The sequence below is a fragment of the Manis javanica genome, chromosome 1, assembly GCF_040802235.1.
Source record: "Manis javanica isolate MJ-LG chromosome 1, MJ_LKY, whole genome shotgun sequence".
In the NCBI taxonomy this organism is placed as follows: domain Eukaryota; kingdom Metazoa; phylum Chordata; class Mammalia; order Pholidota; family Manidae; genus Manis; species Manis javanica.
Window position 1 is genome coordinate 220,267,049 of NC_133156.1, and position 22,311 is coordinate 220,289,359.

Consider the following 22,311-nt stretch of genomic DNA (forward strand, 5'->3'; position numbering starts at 1 on the left):
GATATTTATTAAATTATGATGTATTATCATGTTCACAATACAGCATTATATTAAAAACTCTAAGTTATTTAGGTAGAGGAAAACATATTTTCCATGAGTAAGTCATAAAATCCATGAACTAATATTATTGGTTCCTAGTAACTCCTCAGATAGAGGGAAGGAATGGTACATGGGGAGTTCCCTATCTGCCCTACTGAATTGAACTTGTAATCACTTCCTCTCAGCATTACTTTCTCTACTGGCTCTTTCTCTTTACTCTTAAAATATACTACTATATTCCATTTAATCTTAACTGAAAAAGGCATTTAAAAAAAGAAAACACCATATATATTTATATATACTTCTACTATTTCCCATTTATAATTAACTCCACACATTTCTGGCTAAAAATTACTTCAATTCCTTTGTCAGGTTGAGAGGCTTTAAAAAATAAAGCCCCCGACATGCAAAAAGTCAATCCATGTATACATTCCATTAATATCGTAATATATAAGTAACAAAGAAGAGACAGGAACAATGCTGAAATGTGCTTTAGCAAATTTGACAATTAGTAAGACCATCCTTGAAATTCGAAACAAAAATCAGTAGAACTACTTCTATTACGAGAACTTAGCATAGCTTCTACATTAACAGTAGCTTTTAAACATCAATTACCTACTTCTCATGGACATCTGGATTTTTCCAAGACCAAAACAGACATCTAACTTTGAAATATCTAGAAAACTAACTTAGATTCAACTCCCTCTAACAGGAACAATTCTTAATCTTACCATTAAAAGTTTTAAATGTGAGAAGTGATGGTTACAAAATACAATTCTACCATCAGTACATCAAAAACCTGTTTCAGTTTAAGGAGGAAAAAAAAATATTTTCCTTGAAGGTTTAAAGATCTTTGGTTGCTGTCATGTGACACATCTGAAAGTAATTTTAGAGATAATACCAGTGGACAAAACAGGCAAAATACTTTTGGTTCTTCAAATGAGTCCAATAATAAAGCACTTCTTAAGTTATCAAAATTTAATTGTAATTTGACAGCAGTTTTAACTTCTTTTTCAATCTTTGTATCCACTATTTTTTTCTTCCTTGTTGAATTGCCTAGGACCTCCAGGACAGTGTTGAACATAAGTGGTACTAATGGTCTTCCCTTATCTTGTCCCAAACTCAGGGGAAGAAGTACTCAGTATTTCACTGTTAAGTATAATAGCTGTGGTTTTGTACACACTCAGTTTGCTAGGAATTATTACGAAGGATGTTAAAATTAATCAAATACTGTATCTCAACCACTGAGATAATCATATACTCCTCCCCTTATTCTGTTAATTCAACTTACACTGATTGTTAAGCCAGCCCTGGATTCCTAGAATAAACCCCATCATATTATGACATGATCTTTCTTAAATGTTGCATGATTCAGTATGCTAATATTCTGTGGCTATATTCATGAGATACTGGCCAGTAATTTCCTTTCCTTGTTACTTGTCATGACTTTCATATCATATCAGGGTTGTGCTGGCTTCAAAACAAGTTGGTAAGTGTTACCTCTTTTTCTAATCTCTGTAAGAGAGTGTGTAAAATCAGTGTACATTTTTTCTTTAAATGTTTAGGTAACCAGTGAAATCATCTGGGCCTGGAATTTTCTTCTTGAGAAGTGTTTCAAGTACAAATTCATTTTCTTTAACACATAAGACTATTCAGATTTTCCATTTTTTGTGTCAGTTTTGCCAAGATGAGGTTTTCACCTAAATTATAAAATTAGCATTGTTCATAATCTTACTTTCATTAAAAATACATATAATAAAAACTTTTCTCTGAACCATTTGAGAACAGATTGCATACATCATGCTTCTTTAACTCTTATTACTATATATTCCCTAAGAATATTCTCTTATATAGCCATAGTACAAGCTGTCAGATTCAGATATTTAAGATCGATACAAATCTTGAACTTAAAGAACGTATAATTTTATTAACTATCTCAATCACGTCCTTTACAGCATTTTCTTCTACTCTAGTACAGAATTCAATTCAGGATTACATTACTGCACTTACTTGTTCCATCTTTCATCTCCCTTAACTGAGGTATCAACTGTATCTTCCCTTGATATTGGCAATTTGTTTTCTATTTTCTACCTTATCAGTCTTTCTAGGGTTTAATACTTTTACCAGTCTTGAAAATGATTTCATTAAAAAAAAAAACAAAAAGCACACATCTGCTTTTTAATTTGATTTATTTTTATTGTATCCTTCCTATCTCTTTTTGGTTATAATTTGCTTACTTTTCTATTGTGTTGAAATATAGGCTTAAATGATCAGCCTTTCCCATCCCCAAATAATACATTAAGCACTTCTAAGCACTGCCTTTAGCAGCAGTGCACAAGTTTTGACACGTATTTTCATTACTGTTCATGTCAAACTACTCTATAATTTTCATTGCTATTTCTTCTTTAGCCAGCTATATAAAAGTACAGTGCTTAATTTCTAAATATTGGAGGATTTTCCACTTACTGGCTATTGATTTCTAGTTTATCATCATTGAAGTCAGAGGACATATCTGAGATCTCATTTCTTTCAAATTTACTGATATGTGCTGTATGGTACAGCATATGGTATATTCTAGTAAATGTTCCATACATATTTGAAAAGCAAACATATCCTGTAGTTGAGTGAAGTGTTCTGTGTGTCTCAATTAGGTCAACTTGACTGCATTATTTAAATCTTCTAGATCCTTCCTAATTTTTTGTTTTATTAGTAACTGATAAACGTTTTTATCCTCTCTGGTTGTGATTTCTATTTTAACCTTTTGGTTCTGTCAACTCCTTTTTGTATTTTGGACCTATATTTATTAAATACCTCAAAGATTTAAGATAATTATTACTCCTGTTGAATTTATCCTTTTAACATTATGCAATGTCCTTTACTCCTTCACTTTTAGTGATGCTTCTTACCTCACAGGCTACTTTTTCTCACATAAATATATAGTCAACTCAGGTTTCTTTTGTCTAATGTGTACATGATATATTATCTCATTCTTTTACTTACTTTTCTGTACTTAAATTGAAAATATATTCCTTGTAAGCAGTATAGTTAGGTCTGAGCTTTGAGTGTTTGCCCTTTCTAAAAATTCACTGTAATTACTGACAAAATATAGTTAAGTCTGCCATCCTGATTTGTTTCATCTGTTCTTTATTCCATTGTTTCTCTTTCCTTGCACTTACTGGAATAATCAACTACCTTTTATTATTTCATTTTCTCCTCTATTATATTTTCAGTTATATATTCTTTTTATTTTGGGAGTTACTTTAGAGATAAACATACTTCTGACTGACCACTCTCCAGCTTTCTGCTCTACAGTTGTCAATGCTTTTACATATTTTAAACCCCACAAGCCATAATTATTAAACAGTACTAATTTATGTTTACAGACTTTATTCTTATTGTTAATGTCTTTCTGCAGTTCTGTGCTTTTATCTGAGATCATTTTCTTTCAACATGGAATTCCTTTAGTATTTTCTAGTTCTGGTCTATTATCAATACATTTTCTCAGCTTTAGTTTTCTTTATTTTGCCTATAATTTTGAAGCATACACTCACTGCACTTAGAATTCTACATTAGAATTCTTTTTTTTCTTTCAGCACTTTTAAGAGGTCTCATTCTATTTTCTAGCTTCTGTAGTTTCAGGTGATATACTAATCATAATTACTATTCTCATGAAGGCAATGACTTCTTTCCTCTTGCAGCTTTTTTAGATTTTCTCTTTCTTTGATTTTTAGCAATTAAGTCTCTGATGGGTCTCAGGGTGCTTTTATTTGTGTTTTTCCTGCTTGGAATTCAGAGCTTCTTTTGGTTTGGTGTCTCAGTTCTGGAAAATTCTTGGTCAGTACTTCTTCTATCTCCCTCTCTCTCCTCTCCCAGAACTCCATTATACATGTTAAACCTTTCCACTTTCTCTTATGCTTTATTTCTCCTCCATTTTTTTCTCTCAGCACTACTCAACTCTCTTTTGCTTGTTTACTCTCCTTTGTTCTGCTGTTTCTATTTGCTTGTAAACCCAACTGCCAAATTCTTTTTAGTTAATGCCAATTTTTAGTTGTACAGTTTCTAGGTCTCTGCTATAATTTTCCATCTTTTCCTCTCTATCTTGAGCATATTAAATCAGTTATTTTGAAGTCTGTGTGTGATAACTCTAATACCTGATTGCCTGTGGATCTGTTCCTTTTTTTCCCTTTTGATTTTTGGACATTTAATCCTTTTAGCATAATCTGTAGTATTTCACTGGAATATGGGATTATGGATGAAAAACTGTAGAAGTTCAAGATGACATCTTTGTTTTTTCCATACAGGGTTGTTTCCTTTCAGCAGCAGAGAATCAAGGACTCACCTACATCTTCTAAGGACTGGTCTATTTCAGTTTTGCCCTCAGTCTTAGTCAGTGGCCATGATGAGGTCTCAATGGAAAACTCATATGTAATATGATCCCTCTAACTTGGCCAAGTTTGAACGTCAGCTTTTGCTTCTTTGGCACTAGGGGGTTTGCTGGAATCTCCTCTTGTACATATGTACATTCTGAAGTCAATCAATGATACTGAGGGCACCTGATTACAGATTCTAAAGTTAAGAGTCTATGGAGGTTCTCTCCACTTTTGGACTTAAGTCTCAATTATTTCAGTGGCCCCAAAGTGCTACCTATGCAGAGTGACTGGTAAGCTCACTGTTCTTCCCTTCTCTCAAAGATCAAAACCCTAAGAAATTTCCCATATTGGGTGCTAAAGTAAAAACAGAGAGGTACACAAGTGATTATTATTATTGGGTACATACTAGAAATTCAGATGATCACACAAAGAATTCTGAGGAATACTTGCAAGCACTAGACTCTATGGGCCCTAACCCCATACTTCACCTGACTGAATCAGTCACACAGCTTTGGAGGGAGCACCAAGGTCTCCTGACTCCTGATAAAGTAAACTTTCTGTACATCTGCACAATTATGTCAACACCAGAAAAGGGGAAACCACTAAGGCCCAAGGGTCAGAATTGGTCCAATGCCTGTTTTAATTTTTACATTTTTTTTAAGTGGTTGTGTGGGGGAAGAATAGTACTTTGTGACATATAAGAATTATATGAAATTCAAATTTCAGTGTCCATAGTTTTACTGGAACATAACCACTCTTACTCATTTATGTATTATTATGGGTGCTTTTTCCATGCAGGCACAGTAGGGTAGCTGCGACAGAGACCACATGGGGCACTCTGATCACTTTGCACTGCTTCTCAGGATACTACAAATTACAGAGATGCAACTGTAACTCAACGGTGTCTTGAGTGTCATGCTTACTGATGTACTGCCAACATTTTATTTTACGCTTATTACCAGTGTATACTCATGTTGTCAAAGCAAGAAAAGTGAATGTGATTATTTAAGGTACAATGGCGTGTGGATTATTTTGTTCTCAAATTAGCTGCCTAGGCATTGTAATTACATTACAAAATACAATGTATGTTCACATTACCAGTTAAAATACATGTTCACATCACCAGACTAAGCATTCTTCACAGAATTCTCAACTCACAAGAAACTGACAGAAAAAAATCTAAAATTTTAAGTGAAATCCCATCATAGCAGGATTTTTCACAAAAATAAAAATGAGGCTGCAACCAAACTAAGTTTCCAACTGACTCATGTGTTAGCAAGTGAGAAAAGCCATTTTCTAATGGTGAGTTAATTGAATCATGTTTGATTAATATATCCCAAGACAACAAACCTTTTTAAGATTAGCAGCCTTTCAAAAAAAAAAAAAAGATTAGCAGCCTTTCTGTAAGAACAGTTCTTGAAGAGTTGAGGACATTGGGAGCAATACCAATGATCAGTTTAAGAACATAACAAGACTGAGTAGTTTTCCTTGGCTCATGAGTTCACAGACACTACAAATACTTAGATGTTGCTTATTTGAGGAGCCAATACTGAATTTGAAGTGACTAAAGAGTTACCTTCTATGAATAGTCTGTGTGGAACAACTTTAGGCAATATTATTTTCAAAGAGGCTGAGGGAAAAAAAATGTGGTAAAGATATACATGAAGCAGAAAAGGACTCAGTTGGACAATATTACAAAGCTTGGGAAAATTTAAGGTGTTTAATGTCTATGGTGCAATTACTCAGCAGAAAAAGATTCTTTCATGTATGACTGGACCAGTGGTATCAATAATGAGTTTCATTAGCTCTTATGAACTTAACCATTTTGAGTTTCATGAGTATTTCTTGGAAATAAAAGCTGAGTATCTTGATCTGCCCTACCACGCAGTAGTTCAATGACTTAGTGGTGACAGTTTATTTTGACTTAGTGGTGATAGTTTATTTTTTTGAGCTCAGGGCCAGTACTAAAATTTTTCTGAATCGGTAGGATTACTCTCAATCGTTATTATCAAACACTTAGTAGTTTTATAAATTAGACTTCGCTGCAAACCTGATGTTTCTTAACAATTCAACCTAAAATTGTAAGGCCAAAAAAAAAATTCCTTATATATAAAACATATACTGGGGTAAATAATTTTGATGACGAATGCTGCTTGAATCATAAGTAAATGTCAAGTTGCTTTCAGTGCTGTCAAAATAAGTGAGATTTTCATCAGATATATTTTCTAAGCCCAAACCACAGTTCCAACAGCATTCTTTAGATATAACACTAATGCAAAATATATCAAAACCCATTTGTGCAGTTAAGGAGCTTCTATTCTACCTATCCCTCTACTGGAACTGACTAATCTGCAATGTAATTACATGTACAAGCCAAATACTGAGAGACAACTAGTAGAACTATAAATACCTTTCAAATAATGACTAAAATCACTTAACTAAAATCATATGCTGGTATCAGTATTTGGCAGTACCTATATTTGTTAAAAGATATCTTCCAAGATGACATGTTAAGATATCATTACAGTTCAGTATCAATAAACACTTCTAGTCGATATAGAACACTAACTCTGAACCTCAATTAAGCAAAATGTTATATGCCCCAAAAGAATTCCCCTCTTCTGACTACAAAAAATTATACTCAATCAGTGTATTTCAAATTTCCTGTTTATATAAAAATGCTTTCAATGCAGGTTTGTCTTTTAAATTATAAATGGTGTGTGATATATGTGTCTGTATTTGAGTTGTGTGTATATTAAGTTTTATCTTTCAATAGACATGTTATTTTCTTGAACAAGTTCTTACTAATAACAACTTTTGCTAAAAAGGAAAGGATGCCAAGAAAAAAATAATTTCACTATCACATGTGCCCTGTGAAATCTTAGTATTCATTAACCTGTAATATTTTAATTCCAACTTACTCTACCCTGCCCCCACCTCCAAGAAAGATTCACTTAAGGTTATATACTAACCAATAGCAAAGTTAACTTAAATACAGACTTCCTAAATTTCCTAAATATTTTCTGTATGATGAAATGGAAATTTCTCCATTAATAGCACATAAAAAGGAAAAAAGGAAAATTTTTACAGTTGATTAAAATAAGGAATTCTAGTTTCAAGTGAAAGGATTTGGCAACTACCGTAATTTCAATTTATCTTAGGTTTGCCTGAGGAATATTTAATGTGGTTTCAGGGCCTACAGAAGGCCTTCAGGAGCTCTGTATAATACCCCAGACTGTTTGTTAATACTGTGTAGGTACATGAATACTTACGTTTTCTGAGAAGGCCCATGGCTCAAACAGGGTCTTGTGAATTGTCATTAAGTTAAAAATCATTCCAGATAGACTGGTAAACAAATAATGAGAAAAGAGTAAAGGAAAGTAACAGATACTGGTGCAGCCTAAGGAAAGAGTGCCCTAGCCCTACGGTTCTCAAAATATGATCCCTTTTCATTGTGTTAACATGTGCATGGTGCAAAAGCAATGGTAGGTAAAACTGCTGGCACCTTAGCACAAACCAAGTCAGTAGAGCCAAACTGTACTAGTAGCCACTGGTGTTCACTGCCATGCATTTACAGTGAGCCACACAAAGTCCAGTTTCACTGAAGAACATCCTTGATTAAGCAATAAAAACAATGACTTTTATTAAATCTTGACCACTATACACCTTGTAAAGCACTCATGTAACTCATTTAGTTCCAAGCTAATCTAACTGGTTTTTTCACAGAACATCTTTATTACTGGAAAGCACAAATGGCAAACAATGGTTATTAACACTCATATATTTAACAGATACTCTTGAAAATGAACAAAGCGAGTCTGTCATTTCAAAGAAAACAACTGACAGCATTTGTTTCTAATGATAAAATTCAAGCTTTCAAATGAAAATGAAAAATTTTGGAAATCTTACATCCAGCATCATGAATTTGACAGCTTCTCCATACTTAAGGACTCTCCTTCTATCTTGTTCTAATATTAACAAATGTGATTTAAAAAAAATACCATATAAAATGTGTCAACAATTGAACATCTGCATAACTCAGCTTTTACAGTATTTTTCCCAATGACCAATGCATGTTACAGTCATGTGTAAGACTCATTTAAAGTGTAAGACAGACAAATGGGTTTTAATGTAAGAAAATAAAAAATTCATTTATTTTTTAGATTCCACATTATAATTAACCTTTAAGAAATTAACAGTTGTTGGGTTTTGGTAATATATATTAAAAATACCCATAATGATCTAAAAAGGCTATTGAAATACTCCTTCCTTTTCCAACTACATGTCTATATTTTTTCTTCATATACTTTAACAAAACAAACATATCAAAACAGATTGAAGCAAAGCAATGAAGCAAAGCAAAAGAGACTTCTGTCTTCTACAAAACTCGACATTAAAGAGATTTGCTGTTACCACTATTTTTCTTTTGAAGACATTATGCTAAAATGTAATGGGTCATTATTTTAAGTAAATTAAAAACAGGTATTTTAAAATTCTACGTTTTAATTTCTAACACAGTAATGATAAATAACTCACATAAAAGCTCTTAAAGTGGTCCCAAGACTCAAAAAAAGTTTAAGGTCCATTGCCTCTAGTCCCTAGCCAAAAGAAAGCATACAACAGATTTCCTTACTTAAACTGCCTTTCAACATTTTAGAAACAAAATTGTCTCCCTCCTTCAACACCAACACTGGTATATCAAATCGGATTATAAATCCTAGATAATGGGAATAGTAAAGAAATGTTTTACACACATGTATGACAAGAGTGATTGTATGCAATTAGAAAAATGTGGAGGAAACAGTAACTGTTAGATACTCACAAGAACAGCCTCAAAAATTACTATGGGTACGGCCCAGGACTCAGTAGCATAAAAAGCCTTTCTTTTACCCATTTCTTAGCTTAGATTTACGCTAAGCAATAACAAGAGCTAACATTGTCTGAGCTTTTATTAGGTGCCAAGAGTTGGTGGAAGTATTTTACCTGTTTAATCTTTACAAACACATTATGAAAAACAAACTATCATCCCCATCCCCTAGAATAAACTGGAGCAGAGCTGAAATTAATGTACATGCAGAATGTGTATCCTTAACCAGTAAAATAAGCATGGCCTCCCAATACATCAATACTTACTGACGTATCTTGAGTGAACACTTGAAAACTGAGTGAACATATGATTATCATTAAGGATTCACATTAACTACTGCATTTAAGGTCTGACATTCACAAAATATATTTCTTTCTTGACATTCACAAAATATATTTCTTTCTGTGATTTAATTTAGATCTTTCATTTTCACTCAGACCAGTCATTTTCTCTCACTACTTTGGTTCAATTATTTGGTAAATACTCAAATAACTTATATTAAGCCTACAACCTATGAGGTTTCCTTCTCAACTTACTATTTAAAATAAAGAGCTACTACAACTGCATTTATGTAACATTAGAGAAAGCTACGTAATTGTTGTCCTTGAAATTCTTTAATCATGAAAAGTAAACTTTGATTTCTCTCAATCTTGAAAAATATGAGATGGGATTATTGAAAAGTTAAAATGGTATTAGGTACTCAAAACAAGAAAATGTTTTGGTCAACCCTCACTGACTAGATAGGCACTCTGGGATATTAAGAACATTTTAAGGATAAAATCCTTTACAGTGAAATAAACTGAGTTAAAACTTCCAAATTACACAGTGTTGGCACATATTAAGAACCAAAGGCAGTAATTCCACTAGATAACGCATATAGTGTAAATCCCTCTATCTGTTCTTGCACAGTAGCAGGTAAATTTGAGAAGGGAGAGCACAGAGGCCAGTGATTTTCAGGAAGGTCTGTTTGTACACCCTCATAAATCACTTTGCTACACATGTGAACAGTGCACAGGTGGAATAAAGGACAACTTCTACTGTCCTTTTACTACTTTCCTACCTTCTGACAAGTACCCACCTAGACCAGGGACTGAATTCCTCCATTAAACTAGGAAAAGACTGCCTGATGGTTACTTACACTTAACTTCAGAATTAGTTTCTGCATCTTTAGTCTTTTACCTCTAATTGTGGACTAAAGACTTAATTCCCATTAAAGCATTTTCATTTTATATAACAGATGGAAAGTCCCTGTTGTACAGTGTATTTCAGAAAATGAAGTGTAAAAAACAACTACTAATAGCCAAGACTTGGAAGGTAATGCAATTCAATCTTGAGGGAAGATGGAGGGTATACAAGAAGAGTTACATCTTGATCTCTTTCTTCTTCCCATCTTCACTGATCCTCTTATTTTTCCAGTTAGAATAAGCCATGAAATGGATATGCACAGCTACAAGAGCAGCACTGATCACTACCTGAGAGCATAAATTTGTATCCACTCAAGATTAAATCCTAGAAGATTCAACTAGGAATCCCTATCCTCTACCACCAGGACATTGCTAAGCCTACTGATATTTACAAACCATTTCTCTTCTTGCATCCCTATATTCCAAGACTTCCAGGACAATCTTTGTTTCAGAAACAGCTAATGAGATTTTAGTTTTTATTTCTAAATTTCTTTTCTTAAAATTTTGGTATCATTAATGTACAATTACATGAGCCACATTATGGTTACTAGACTCCCTCCATTATCAAGGCCCTACCACATACTCCATTACAGTCACTATCCATCAGCTAGGTAAGATGCTATAGAATCACTACTTGTCTTCTGTGTTACACTGCCTTCCCCGTGCTAATCGTAATGCCCCTTTCCCCCTTTATCCCTCTCTTCCCATCCATCCGTACTCAGTCCCTTTCCCTTTGGTAACTGTTAGTTCATTCTTGGGTTCTGTTGAGTCTGCTGCTGTATTGTTCCTTCAGTTCTTCTTTGTTCTTATACTCCACAGATAAGTGAAATCACTTGATACTTGTTGTTCTCTGCCTGGCTTATTTCACTGAGCATAATATCCTCTAGTTTCATCCATGTTGTTGCAAATAGTATGATTTGTTTTCCTCTAATGGCTGAATAATATTCCATTGTGTTTATGTACCACGTCTTCTTTATCCACTCATCTACTCATCTACTGATGGACACTTAGGTGACTTCCATTTCTTGGCTATTGTAAATAGTACTGCAATAAACATAGGGGTGCATATGTCTTTTCCAAACTGGGCTGCTGCATTCTTAGGGTAAATTCCTAGGAGTGGAATTCCTGGGTCAAATGGTATTTCTATTTTCAATTTTTTGAGGAACCTCCATATTGCTTTCTACAATAGCTGAACTAATTTACATTCCCACCAGCAGTGTAGGAGGGTTCCCCTTTCTCCACATCCTCACCAACATTTGTTGTTGTTTGAGTTTTGGATGGTGGTCAGCCTACCTAACTGGTGGGAGGTGATATCTCAATGTGGTTTTAATTTGCATTTCCCTGATGATTAGCGATATGGACTATCTTTTCATGTGCCTGTTGGCCATCTGAATTTCTTCCTTGGAGTTCTGTTCAGATCCTCTGCCCATTTTAATTGGATTATTTGCTTTTTGTTTTTTGAGGTGCGTGAGCTCCTCTTTATATATTTTTGATGTCAAACCTTTATCGGATATGTCATTTATGAATATACTCTCCCACACTGTAGGGTACCTTTTTGTTCTACTAATGGTGTCCTTTGCTGTACAGAAGCTTTTTAGTTTGATATAGTCCCATTTGTTCATTTTTGCTTTTGTTTCCTTTGCCCAGAGAGATACGTATCATGAAAAAGTTGCTCATGTTTATGTCCAAGAGATTTTTGCCTATTTTTTTTCTAAGAGTTTTATGGTTTCATGGCTTACATTCAGGTCTTTGATCCATTTTGAGTTTATTTTTCTGTATGGGGTTAGACAATAATCCAGTTTCATTCTCTTACATGTAGCTGTCCAGTTTTGCCAACACCAGTTGTTGAAGAGGCTGTCATTTCCCCATTGTATATCCATGGCTCCTTTATCATATATTAATTGACCATATATTCTTGGGTTAATATCTGGACTCTCTATTCTGTTCCACTGGTCTATGGGTCTGTTCTTGTGCCAGTACCAAATTGTCTTGATTACTGTGGCTTTGTAGTAGAGCTTGAAGTTGGGAAGTGAGATCCCCCCCCATTTTATTCTTCCTTCTCAGAATTGCTTCAGCTACTCAGGGTCTTTTGTCGTTCCATATGAATTTTAGAACTATTTGTTACAGTTCGTTGAAGAATGCTGTTGGTATTTTGATAGGAATTGCACTGAATCTGTAGATTGCTTTAGGCAGGATGGCCATTTTGACAATATTAATTCTTTCTAGCCATGAGTATGGGATGAATTTCCATTTAGTAGTGTCCTCTTTAATTTCTCTTAAGAGTGTCTTGTAGTTTTCAGGGTATAGTCTTTCACTTCCTTGGTTAGGTTTATTCCTAGGCATTTTATTCTTTTATGCTGCAATTGTGAATGGAAATTTTTCCTGATTTCTTTTTGCTAGTTCATCGTTAGTGTATAGGAATGCAACATATTTCTGTGTATTAATTTTGTATCCTGCAACTTTGCTGAATTCAGATATTAGTTCTAATAGTTTCAGAGTGGATTCGTTAGGGTTTTTTACGTACAATATCATGTCATCTGCAAACAGTGACAGTTTGACTTCTTCCTTACCAATCTGGATGCCTTTTATTTCTTTGTGTTGTCTGATTGCCGTGGCTAGGACCTCCAGTACTATGTTGAATAAAAGTGGGGAGAGTCGGCATCCTTGTCTTGTTCTGGATCTTAGGGGAAAAGCTTTCAGCTTCTTGCTGTTATGTATGATGTTGGCTGTGAGTTTGTCATATATGGCCTTTTTGTGTTGAGGTACTAGCCCTCTATATCCATTTTGTTCAGAGTTTTTATCATGAATGGATGTTGATTTTTGTCGGATGCTTTTTCAGCATCTATGGAGATGATCATGTGGTTTTTGTCTTTTTGTTGATGTGGTGGATGATGGTGATGGATTTTCGAATGTTGCACTATCCTTGCATCCCTGAGATGAATCCCCCTTGATCATGGTGTATGATCCTCTTGATGTATTTTTGAATTCAGTTTGCTAATATTTTGTTGAGTATTTTTGCATCTATGTTCATCATGAATATTGGTCTGTAGTTTTCTTTTTTTGGGTGTCTTTGCCTGGTTTTGGTTTTGTAGTGATGCTGGCTTCATAGACTGAGTTTAGAAGTATTTCATCCTCGGTTTGGGAACGTTTTATTTTTCTAGAAAGTTGTCCATTTCTTCTAGGTTATCCAGTTTGTCAGCATATAGATTTTCATAGTATTCTCTAATAATTCTTTGTATTTCTGTGGGGTCCATCATGATTTTTCCCTTCTCATTTCTGATTCTGTTCATGTGTGTAGATTCTCTTTTTCTCCTAGTAAGTCTGGCTAGGGGTTTATCTATTTTGTTTATTTTCTCAAAGAACCAGCTCTTCGTTTCATTGATTTTTTTCTATTGTTTTATTCTTCTCAATTTTATTTATTTCTTCTCTGATCTTTATTATACCCGTCCTTCTGCTGACTTTGGGCCTCATTTGTTCTTTTTCCAGTTTCAATAATTGTGAATTTAGACTTTTCATTTGGGATTGTTCTTCCTTCTTTAAATAGGCCTGGATTGCTATATACTTTCCTCTTAGAACTGCCTTTGCTACGTCCCACAGAAGTTGGGGTATTGTGCTGTTGTTTTCATGTGTCTCCAATATATCGCTTGATCTCTGTTTTAATTTGGTCATTGATACATTGATTATTTAGGAGCATGTTGGTAAGCCTCCATGTTTGTGAGCCTTTTTGTTTTCTCTGTACAATTTATTTCTAGTTTTATACCTTTGTGATCTGAGAAGTTGGCTGGTACAATTGCAATCTTTTTGAATTTACTGAGGCTCTATTTGTGGCCTAGTATGTGGTCTATTCTGGAAAATGTTTCATGTGCAATTGAGAAGAATGTGCATCCTGCTGCTTTTGGGTGTAGAGTTCTGTAGATGTCTGTTAGGTCCATCTGTTCTAGTGTTGTTCAGTGCCTCTGTGTCCTTACTTATTTTCTGTCTGGTGGATCTGTCCTTTGGAGTGAGTGGTGTGTTCATGTCTCCTAAAATGAATGCATTGCATTCTATTTCCCCTTAATTCTTTTAGTTGTTTCACATATGTAGGTGCTTCTGTTTTGGGTGCATACATATTTATAATGGTTATATCCTCTTATTGGATTGACCCCTTTATTTTTATGTAATATCCTCTTTGTCTCTTGTTACTTTCTTTGTTTTGAAGTCTATTTTGTCTGATAAAAGTACTGCAACATATGCTTTTTTCTCCCTATTGGTTGCATGAAATATCTTTTTCCATCCCTTCACTTTTAGTCTGTGTATGTCTTTGGGTTTGAGGTGAGTCTCTTGTAGGCAGCATATAGATGGGTCTTGCTTTTTTATCCATTCTATTACCCTGTGTCTTTTGATTGGTGCATTCAGTCCATTTACATTTTGGGTGATTATCAATAGATATGTACTTATTGCCATTGCAGGCTTTGGATTTGTGGTTACCAAAGGTTCTAGGGTAGCTTCATTACTCTTTAACCATCTTAACTCACTTATTATGCTATTATAAACAGAGTCTGATGATTCTTTATTTCTCTGCCTTCTTTTTCTTCCTCCTCCTCTCTTTGTATGTTAGGTGTTTTATTCTGTACTCTTTTGTGTTTCCCTTGACTGATTTTGTAGATAGCTGATTTTATTTTGCATTTAGTTAGTATTTAGGTGGTCTACTTTCTTTGCTGTGGTTTTATTTTCTCTGGTGACATCTATTTAGCCTTAGGAGCACTTCTATTTAGAGCAGTCCCTTTAAAATATCCTCTAGAGGCGGTTTGTGGGAGGTAAATTCCCTCACCTTTTGCTTATCTAGGAATTGTTTAATCCCTCCTTCAAATTTAAATGATATTCTTGCTGGATACAGTATTCTTGGTTCAAGGCCCTTCTGTTTCACTGCATTAAATATATCATGCCATTCTCGTCTGGCCTATAAGATTTCTGCTGAGAAGTCTGATGATAGCCTGATAGGTTGTCCTCCTTGGGTCCCTTGTGTTGGTAGATCTGTGAACTTCCATGGTCTGAGAGACTATTTCCTTCCCCAGATTGGGGAAGTTTTCAGCAATTATTTCTTCAACGACACTTTCTATCCCCTTTCTCTCTCTTCTTCTTCTCGTACCCCTGTAATGCGATACTGTTCCATTTGGATTGGTCACACAGATCTCTTAATATTCTTTCATTCCTAGAGATCCTTTTATCTCTCTCTGCCTCAGCTTCTCTGTATTCCTGTTCTCTAATTTCTATTCCATTAACAGTCTCTTCCACCTCATTCAGTCTGCTCTTAAATTCCTCCATTGTTTGTTTTATTTGTTATCTCCCTCTGGAATTCATCCCTTAAGTCTTGCATATTTCTCTGTAGATCCATCAGCATGCTTATGACTTTTATTTTGAATTATTTTTCAGAAAAATTGGTGATTTGGGTCTCACCAGGCCCTCTCTGTGGTGTTTGAGGGATTTTGGACTGCACAAGGTTCTTCTGCATTTTCATGGTGATTGAAGTGATGACCGGCGGGTGGCATGCACCATGTGTCAGCTGCGAGAACAATGTCCCTTCCTGCTTGCTGGTTGCCTTGCCTGTCTCTGCTGCCTGTGCTGGTCAGTCGCACACAGGGAGCAACCTCTGGGTTAATACCCTAGGCTGCCATGGGAGGGGCAGCCCTCAGGATAGCCTAGGGCACTGGCAGTGGTTGCAGGCAAGCAGCGTGTTTGGTGCAAGAATTGAGCCCCTACGTGCCTTCTGGACTCTGTGCCAGCTTCCTCTGCCTGTGCCAGTCAACCGGGTGGAGACAGCAGCCTCTGTGGTAATCTCCTGAGCTGCTGTGGGCAGGGTGGCCTGGGGATGTCTAGGGCACTGGCTGTGTTGTAGGCAAGCAACGCGTTTGCCACAAGAACAAAGCCCCTACGTGCCTTCCGGACTCTCTGCTGGTTTCCTCTGCCTGTGCTGGGCAACCAGGTGCAGGGTGAGGCCTCTGGGTTAATCCCCTGAGGTGCCTTGGGTGGGGCAGCCTTTGAGATGACCTAGGGCAATGGCGGGGGTTGCAGGCGAGCAGCGCATGTTCACCACAAGAATAAAGCCCCTTTGTGCCTTCCGGATTGTGCATTGGTCTCCGCAGTCTGTGATGGGCAGCTGCGTGCGGGAAACAGCCTCTGGGTCTGGCCCGGTTAGCTGTGTGCTGGGAGAAGACTCTGTCTAGTTGCTGTGGGTGTGGCTGCTCCCTGGCTGCTGTGCAGCAATGGCGGGTCAGCCGGTTTGCTTGCAGCGCTGGTGGGCGGGAATGAACAGCAGGTTGCTTATTGCCATGAGGGGCTTCAGAGCTGCGTTGCCACCCAGGGGGTAGGGTACCTTAAGTCCCTTAGAAGTTCCCAATCTGCTGGGCTGAGTGTGCCAGGATGATTTTGTCTGCCTGTTAAACCCTTGTCCCTTTTAAGACTTTTAAAGTGCCTGCTTTTCTTTTGTCCCAGCACAGCCACCTGTGGGAACTTGTTCGCAGTCTGAGTCTTGGATTATGCTTTTCCTTTCCTCTAATATTCCAAACAGTATGCAATGTGTGTCTGTGCTCCCAGTGCACATTACTAGGGCTGGTTATTTAGCAGTCCTGTGCTTCCACTTCCTCCCCACTCTGATTCTTTTCCTCCCACCATGAGTTGGGGTAGGGAGAGTGCTCAGGTCCTGCTGGATCACGGCTTTGTACCTTACCCTTTTCCATGAGATGTTGAGTTCTTGCAGATGTAGATGTAGCCTGGCTGATATATTGTATCTTCTGGTCTTTTAGGTATACTTGTATTTGCTGTATTTTCAAAATACATATGGTTTTGGGAGGAGATTTCTGCCACCCTACTCACACCGCCATCTTGAGAATCTCTCCTCTAAATATCTTGACATCTTACCTACCTGTATTATTTTATCTTTGTTGGGGTTCTTTGAGACCACAAGCCATTGTAATAGATACTGTTAAACAATAAATATGTGAAATAAGATATGAGGGAAAAAAACTATTAGATATAATTTACCATCTTCCTCATTAATCCTAAATATTAATATAATCCTGTCTCTGGATTCAAATGTAAACATATCTCTAAATCTAAATGAATCCTAATCTTGAATTTAGACATTTACCAGGAAAGCTCCAGCTTCTCATTCAAATAAAAAAATAAAAACACTTTTGAACTACTTCCAACTGTTAAAATTTCCCTTACTGCTAGAGGTAATTAATGGGAAAGCAAACAAATCTAATCTCTGAATCAGTTTAAAAATGTACTTTTACACCTCTTCTAGCTTTTTCTTCAAGAAAGAAGAGAAAAGTGAAGAGTATCCCTCAGATGATCTCCCCTACTTCCCAACCTGCTCTTTTCTAATAGACCTGGCCTTGGATCTATACACTTTTCCCCATGAAAGGTGAGGCTGCCAGGAGCAACTAGCTCTTCGTTCAAACTGCCTGATCTTTAGACTGCTGGGTCATAATTAAACAATTTAACCAGAAAAGAGGTTTTTTAAAGCCTAGCAGTTCCTCAGAAGTTAAACAGAGTTATCATATGACCCAGCAATTCCAGGCCTAGCTATATAACCAAGGAAACTGAAAACATTTTTGCTCACACAAAATCCTGTACATCAATGTTCACACCAGTATTAGTCACAATAGTCAAAAAGGGGAAATAAAATGTCTGTCAAGTGATGAATGGATGAACAAGTATATTCATATGATAGATTATTATTCAGCCATACAAAGAATGAAATACTGACACATGCTACAAAGTGAACTTTAAAAACATTAAAAGAAGCCAATCAGAGACCACACATCATGATTTCCTTTATATGAAATGTCTGGAATAGGCAAAATCTATAGAGACAGAAAGCAGATTAGTGGTTGCCCAGTGCTGGAAGGAGGTGTGAAGGGAAAAAAGGTGTCAGACTAATGGGAACAGGGTTGTGTTTGAGGGTGGTGAAAATGTTTAAAAGCTGACTGTGGTGATGGTTGCACAACTCTGGAATATACTAAAACCACTGAATTATACACTTCAAATAGGTGAACTGTATGGTACATGAATTATATCTCAATAAAACTTATTTTAAAAGGGGGGGCTTTCATGTGGTTTCATTAATCATTTCACTTTTCAAATCCATTCTTTTTTTAACTTCAAAAGGACACATGAGAAAAATCTCCTATTTGCTTAGTCTGTCAGTCTAATTTAAGAGTACATGACCTACAAGAAAGGAAAGAGATAAAGTAATCACAGCAGTTCCACAAAAATCAGACAACAGGTTGAGATTAAGTGAAGAATGCATTACAAAACAAAACAGAACACACACATCCCAAGATTTCATAAAGCTAGTAGTGGGCCAAAAATGTAAACACGATCATATTTCGCCATAAGTTTATACACTGCTAACATTCTACAATTAATGCTGTAATATTTAATCTTAGCTCTGTGGCAATGAAAAAACTTTAGGAAAACTTTTCTATCATACAGCAAAGAGTTTCTGAAGTATTTCTTAAGACATTTCAAAGACAAGGAAAATATCCATGATGTTATACTTAAACTTAACTCATAAAGCTATATAAACAATAGTCTAATGATGGAAAGTATGTGAACAAAAATATCAAAATTTCAGTAAGAGTTATCTCTGGACTGTGGAATTATGGGAGACTAGGGCTTTTTTTCATTTATTTCTCTATTTCACAAGTTTCCTACAAGAATACTTTTATAATCAGGGAAAAAAGCAAATTTCAGACACACACACAGTTTTCCACATATATATGATATACATAATAGGCATTTGTTAACTATCGTCAACTAGTAAAGCCCAGGTTTTAAACACTTGGATCAAGTATGGCTGGCAACAGAGCTAGCACTATCTTAGAAGGAAGCAATTTTTCACAACTGGCATCCTCTTTCCAAACACACTAGATTCTACTTATCCAACTCACCTCCAAAATAAACTCAACATTTATAGTTTGAATAAAATTTGCAAGGGATTCTGCTATATTCCCACTACCATCCTAATTCCCTTCGAACTATTGAAAAAAGCTTTTACTGGGTATCTCCATATGAACTGAATACTCATAGGCACTACCGTCAATCTAAACAATCTGTCAAGAGCACTATAATAAATCACTACAATAGAGTGGCAGACATCTCTGGCTTTTAGTTCCACATAAAACTTAACTCAAGAAAACATACTAGAGAATATGCACTATCCAAACAAACTAGTACATTGTTTTACATTAAATAACAAAACTCTTTAAAAGTCCTAGAGGTGCCTTGAAAACACTACACTGATCATATACCTACCTAAAATAGAAAAATACAAAGCAACTCCTAAAATGTAGTTACTAAAAATGTTACAGCTAATTGGCAATTTTACATAGTAAAAAAGAAAAAGAATCAAGACTACCATGTTGAACTCCAATCAACATTTTAAATTGAGATCAAGTCCTGCTGATTTTCCCCCTAATGTATAGACTTCTGGCCAAATTTTAACTTCTATGTTCATTTAATACTAAAAACAAACAAACAAAAACCTAACTGTAGGTATTCTGGCTAGGCAGCTTTACAAAATACCATTAACTGAATTTGAGTTACATTAGTATGTAGTATCACTGAGAAACAAAGCAAAAGAAAAGTGAAGACTGAACATGATTTTCAGAAAATCCAAGTCTGTCTTGTATGTCTCTGAACGGCTCTGTATTTTGAAAGGAGGAAGGAAAGGCAGAGCCTGGAGAATTTAAGAATCCCAGGGAGGCACTGCCAAACAAAATATACTTCTCCCGATTAAGCAAGTCATGAAACTTCACTTATGGGAATATGTTGAACATACGAACAGAGAGGAGGCTGGAAAAGCCTGAAAATTACTTGTTTAAACTGGGAGCTCCTTGACTGGAGACGCTGTGTCTTACCTTTGGATTCCTAGTGACTGGCACAAAGCAGGTAAAAAAAAAATGTTTTCTGATTTAAAAGGTGAAAATGTCTGGACTAGAATTCTCACCAAAAAAAAAAAAAAAGATCTGCCAACTCCAGAGTCAAACATTTAATTTGAATTCCCAAAAACAGATGGAATCACTCACTTAAGCCTATTCCCCTCACCATCTTTTTTCCAATAACCTTGAACTAGTGCAGTTTAAGTATCTATAATCGCAAAGATGTGTCTGACTTAAAAGGTTCCAGCTCTAAAACACATAAATCTACTGTTCTACGCCTATAAAATATATAAATATGTAACTACGTGGAAAATAAAGGCGTAGAAGTTGAGATACAAGCATCAGACTTTTACAATATTTACAAACCAAGTTTAAAATATCTAAAAACAGTTGGTGGGCCTAAATTTCCCCAAAAGTTAAAGACTATATTAAAAATTTTCAATAGCTATGTTTCCCTCTTAGAACAATTACAATTATAAAATACAACTTTTTTTCAAAGCAAATGTCCCACTGACCCAGCAAGATGTTCAGGTCTGTTAGAAGTCCACAAAGTCTAAAGTAGTGAACACAGACTGCAGGCACCAGGGGGCCTCTCAGGAATAACTTGGTAGTAAAGGAGAAGGTAAGTGAGAGTTCCTGGTAAAACTCTGCCTCCTACTCAGTCTTAGACAGCTAGAGAGGCTTTCACATCTGGAGCAAATATACTGTTACACAACGGGTGTACACACAGAACTAATCAGATAACAAAACGTTGACTGAAAAAAGGAACTAGCGCCCTTCCTCATCCATCATACAATCCTGATTATTTTCCAAATGTTAAGTATACTGCTTCACTAAACAATTACCTGCAGGTAATATGAAAGCAAGTTAGTTAGTGCATGTGTTTCGACTGTTTCTGAAAGAGTACTCTCTGTAAGAAAATAGTAATTTATCCTCCATTTGCCCCATGGTCCCAAGCACAAAAGCAGGTGAGAATTACACCTGGGACTTGCCTGGGCTTACCCCGCTTTATCTCTAAACATCCCGACCCTCCCCCAAGGCAACAGGCAGAGTGGATCCGCCACAATAAAAGGCACCAAGCTGCTGCCCCCTCTCTCTCTGTCTGTGTCTGTCTGTCTCTCTGCTGCCCTCTCTTTGTCTCTGTCTCAGTGTCCCCCTGCTCTCCCTGTTCTCTCTCTCTCTGCTGCTCCCTCTCCCCCAGCCCCACTCCCTCTGGAGCAGCCACTCTCTTTTAGATCATAAAATCTCTTGCGTGGGTCTGTGTCTCCTGAGTCGTTCTGGGTAAGGAGGGTCGCGGCGAGATACCCTTTCATTGGTGCCGTGACTTCGGATGAGGCTCTCCCACTGACTTTGCTCTTCCTCCGGGAACCTGAGCTGCTTTGGGAACCCTCACTGCCCGATCCTCCTCCACAGGCTCACTGTCCATTTTCCCGGTCGCTCGTCTTCTCGCCCAACACCGGCCTTCGATTTGGTGAGTCTTCCCTTCATGGTCGACTTAAATGTCCCTCTGGAACCTGGGAAGTGACCATTGAGTGTCCGGCACCCCCAAGGGCTCCTCTGGGACAGGGGCACCCCCAGCCACGACTTTCAGAGTCACGGTTGATCCCCATAGTCGACCCTTCTCTGCCTCCCCATGGTGAGAACCCTCATCCACTGAGGTCCGGTCTCCCTTTACCTACGTATCTACTCAACTCGAAAACTCCTGGTACCAGGTACCGAGCCTCCCCGGCGTTTTTGCCTCGACCCCACAGTTAGAGGTGGTGATGACCCCCTAACTGTGCCTGGTCTTCTCCGCGACCTTCTCAATTGCTCAGGGACGCCTCAGCGACTTCTGAATGGTCTCGTTCTCATCATGGGATCTGGCCCCTCCATTCCCGCAGATTCACTGCTAGGGTGCTTAGTCAATAATCTAAAGCCCCTCCACC

General features: G+C 36.7%; 1 protein-coding gene across 4 annotated transcripts in view; it reads right to left on the bottom strand.

Moving 5' to 3' along the window:
* The window catches only part of PPP1CB (protein phosphatase 1 catalytic subunit beta), a 48,001-nt gene that overhangs the window by 20,051 nt on the left and 5,639 nt on the right, over positions 1-22,311 (bottom strand). The gene's annotated exons all lie outside the window — the stretch shown is intronic.